The sequence below is a fragment of the Argopecten irradians genome, chromosome 15, assembly GCF_041381155.1.
Source record: "Argopecten irradians isolate NY chromosome 15, Ai_NY, whole genome shotgun sequence".
Classification (NCBI taxonomy): Eukaryota; Metazoa; Mollusca; class Bivalvia; order Pectinida; family Pectinidae; genus Argopecten; species Argopecten irradians.
Window position 1 is genome coordinate 33,163,096 of NC_091148.1, and position 4,364 is coordinate 33,167,459.

General features: G+C 40.7%; 1 pseudogene; it reads left to right on the forward strand.

The window, feature by feature from the left end:
* The first annotated feature begins 829 nt into the window (after positions 1–829).
* LOC138308795 (uncharacterized) lies at positions 830–3,861 on the forward strand (annotated as a pseudogene).
* Positions 3,862–4,364: the final 503 nt, after the last annotated feature.

The following is a 4,364-nucleotide window of genomic DNA, read 5'->3' on the forward strand; positions in this document are numbered from 1 at the left end:
CGCCATCATTTCAAGGTGAAATATATTACCGGAAAGGCTGTTGAAGACATATGGCACTGTTTTGAAAAGTTTGACGGGTGAGTACCTATTTCATACACAATTTTAAAGATTATGCTGTAGATATGGTATATGTTTCAATGTGCATTGTAGTTATTTAATGTCTTAACATCTATTTTAAAGTGAAAATTTCTTCAAGTGTTCGATAGAATAGTGGTCACAAGTGATTTATTACATTGAAATGTTCGTTACGCTTGGTAACGAACATTTTAGCTATTTGCATGCTCTTTCTTGTAAGAAGTTTATTAAATTAGGCAAGCACATATCAAAAATGTTTATTTCTATTATATAACCGTCATTATAAATACATAATGCACAGTAGAAAACGTAAAATAGTCTTATTAAAAACCTGTATGTCATATAAAGAAAAATGGATAGGATTTTAATATCACAGTGTTTATAGTCTGAGCGGTACAATGCTTTACATCGACGGTATCCTAACAAAAGAAATAACACTCGAAGCAACTAATTGCTAATTATCATTGTAATAAATAATTTTTGCAACTTATTTCATTTGTCGTATTGTTTTCCTAGGTAACGTACATAACACATGGAAGTAACGAACATTTCATCATGATTATTACATTGTAAAATACGATAATCGTGACTAATTGACACTTAGAACACATAAAACTGCAACATTTGATTGAAGTTTATGTTAAGACTGTACCTTGTGTTTCCTAACCTTTGCCTTTTGTATAATATCGACTATTTTGTTTTCATTTTCCGATGGGTAATTTCTATTATATTTTTTCCTTTTTAACAGGTAAATATGGCAAAATCGAGAGCAGATTCAAAAGCTTATCGAGAGAGACAAAAAGCTAAAAACAACGAAGAATACCTGAGAAAAGAAAGAGAAAGAAGAAAAAAGCTATGTACCTACTGACAAACTTACCAAAAGGGAACGGTTAAGGCGGAATATAAAAGGCAAAGAGGCGGTAAAACGCCATCGAAAACGGAAACGTGATGCAACCATTGCAGTATTAGAGGTTGAAGATCATCGTGAAGAAACAGAAACGAGTGGATATGAAAGTATGGACAGAAAGTACGATCTACGTTCTCCTGAAGAGCCTGGCCTCAGTCACAGCTCTCCCAGTCAACTTCTGGTGCGAATGTCTTTTTCTAACAGGAAGAACGGTCCACGGAAGAGAATCGCAAGAACACTGGCGAAAAAATCAAGACAGGTATCAAAATTAAAGCAGGGTTTAGAAAAGCTGAAGACAAAACACAATACTACACAAAGGAGGTTACAGCGACTTCGTCGAAAAGTATTCAGCAAGGAACCAATGACGCCTAACAGCAAAACAGAGGCCCAAATTCAAGAGTTTGTTTGTTTGTTTGTTTGATTAATTAACGTCCTATTAACAGCTATAGTCATGTAAGGACGGCCTCCCATGTATGCGGTGTGTTGCGTGTATGTTGTGCGAGGTGAGTGTACTGGGAGACTGCGGTATGTTCGTGTTGTGTCTTCTTGTATAGTGGAACTGTTGCCCTTTTTATAGTGCTATATCACTGAAGCATGCCGCCGACGACACCAAGCAACACACCCCACCCGGTCACATTATACTGACAACGGGTGAACCAGTCGTCCCACTCCCTGTATGCTGAACGCTAAGCAGGAGCAGAAACTACCACTTTTATAGACTTTGGTGTGTCTCGGCCAGGGGACAGAACCCAGAGCCTTCCTCACAGGGGCGAACGCTCAACTCAAGGCCAAAAGTGAGGCGGTGCCAAGGGAGGCATTAGGAAAGATAAAGTCAGTTAGGAAGAAGAGAAAAGATAAGATCCTAAATTTAGTCGCCTTTTACGATCATGCAATAGGGGCAGCAGGTACAATTCTAACGCCCTACCTGCAGGGCCAAAAAAATTCAAGAGGCTGGATTAGATAAAAATCAGGCAAAGAAAGTAAGGAAACAGCTGTTAGTGAGCCATGTTGTCATGGATGAAATGAGATCAGCTAAGGAGAAGAATAATCCGGGAAAAGCCAGGATTCTTCATAACGTGGTTGCAGGCGGCATTGTGAAAAAGTACACGTGTGCTAGTGTGCTCAGTAAATGGACAGGTTTAAGTAGAAATAAGTTAAACAAAGCTGGAAAGATGAAATCAAAGACACTAGAATATACAAAACAAACACGAGTGAGGGAAGTCGTGAAGTTTAAGCGGCATGTCATCGACTTCTTGGAAAGGGATGACAACAGTCGTAACATGCCTCGAAAAGCGGATAAGATTAAAACAAACACACACGAAAGTACCCAAAAGCGGTGCTTACTAATTATCTATCAAATCTTCACACATCAAAATCCCACCATCAAACTCTCCTTGGCATCATTTCAGAGAATAAGACCAAAATATATCTTGACAACCTCCTTCATCACTCGGAATTCATGCTTATGTACCAAACATCAAAATATGGCTCTCATCCTAAAGGCTGTACGTCAGTTTGGTGCTAGTGTCCCAGCCAACCCGGAAACATACGCTGCAAATCCTCCGCTTCAGCATATACGGGATTAAATCGACGGTACAGAATTTACATTTGAGGAATGGAAGCGTGTTAGTGTCGAGATAAAGGGAAAGCAAAAAATGGTTATGAGGGTCGTTAAAGTCACCAAGACAACGGAAGATTTCCTGGACTATTTGGAAAAACAAACAACCAAGTTCTCGGATCATGTTTGTTTGTTTGTTTGATTAATTAACGTCCTATTAACAGCCATGGTCATGTAAGGACGGCCTCCCATGTATGCGGTGTGCTGCGTGTATGTTGTGCGAGGTGCGTGTTTCGGGGGACTGCGGTATATTCATGTTGTGTCTTCTTGTATAGTGGAACTGTTGCCCTTTTTATAGTGCTATATCACTGGAGCATGCCGCCGAAGACACCAAGCAACACACCCCACCCGGTCACATTATACTGACAACGGGCGAACCAGTCGTCCCACTCCCTTTTTGCTGAGCGCTAAGCAGGAGCAGAAACTACCACTTTTATAGACGTTGGTGTGTCTCGGCCAGGGGACAGAACCCAGAGCCTTCCTCACAGGGGCGAACGCTCAACTAAAGGCCAAAAGTGAGGCGGTGCCAAGGGAGGCATTAGGAAGGATAAAGTCGATACCTGCAGGGCAGCTCGGATCATGTAGCCAGAATGAAAGAACAGTATACCCAGATGTGCATACTAAAGGAAAAGCTGCTAGTCCACCACGCCGTAGTCCATATGGATTTTGCGGAAAACTACAGTTGCAAGAGCGTGGAAGAAATCCAATCCGCCTATTGGAATCAACTGGTGTCACCCTTCACCCTATGAAGTTGCATGCTGTGGTAGGAAGGGGTGCTAATAGTATCCTAGTCGGGAACGTGAGCTGCTACTGCGCTCAATGCTTAGAAGGAAGCAACTTCTGCGACTTGTGGAAAAGGGAAACAACGAAATCCGACGTACATGTATCAGCTGCAGTTGCACCGCTCTTTAACAACCAACCCCAAATACTACAAGTTGGCCATGACGTGGAGTCGCTGACGCTGCAAATTCAGTCACCATTTAATGGAGCTGCACAGGCAACTGATGATGGTTTATCGACACCTCCGCCGGCATCTGTCAAAGAAGATTCAAGCGCTAGCAACTTAAATGAGATATCTCCACATCCAGATTCCCCCGACATCGATGATTTTGTCGTTGCGCTCTATGAAGGCAAATGGTATATTGGCAAGATCATAGACGTAGACCCAGATGATGAATTCCAATTTCACATATCATTCATGGAACAGAAAAAGCGCATGTTTGGGTGGCCTAAATCTCCGGATACCATTTGGTACATGTGATCAGACATTTTGTTCAGAATATCGGAGCCACAGCTGTCAGGGAAGTCAAAGAGATTGTTCGGTATCGGGGACGAGGTGTGGAAAAATCTCGACACTCTACAACTGAATGTGTGAGACGGTAATGAACATTTTCCTTTGTGTGAACAGAACATTGTGCGATTTGAAGGTGTGAATACGTTTATGGTCTTTTCAATTGATGTTTTCGTTGTGTGACAATTTATGTTATTCATTTGAATAGGTCTGTGAATGATGAGGACACACGGTTTTAGTATATCGATATAACTGCACATCGTAACGTACATTTTCTTACAGGTAACGGAACTTAGTGTATTATTCACCAGAATTATATAAAAATGTACAAGTTCTCCATGTCAATCTTTGTATATTTTTCGAAGTATTTGTATAATGATGGCCATTGAAAAAGAGAATTAACTAGGCTTCGTCAGTTTTTTTATATGTAATTTTTCCTTAATTGTCTAATTGCTCTTAAAATATGTTAAAAT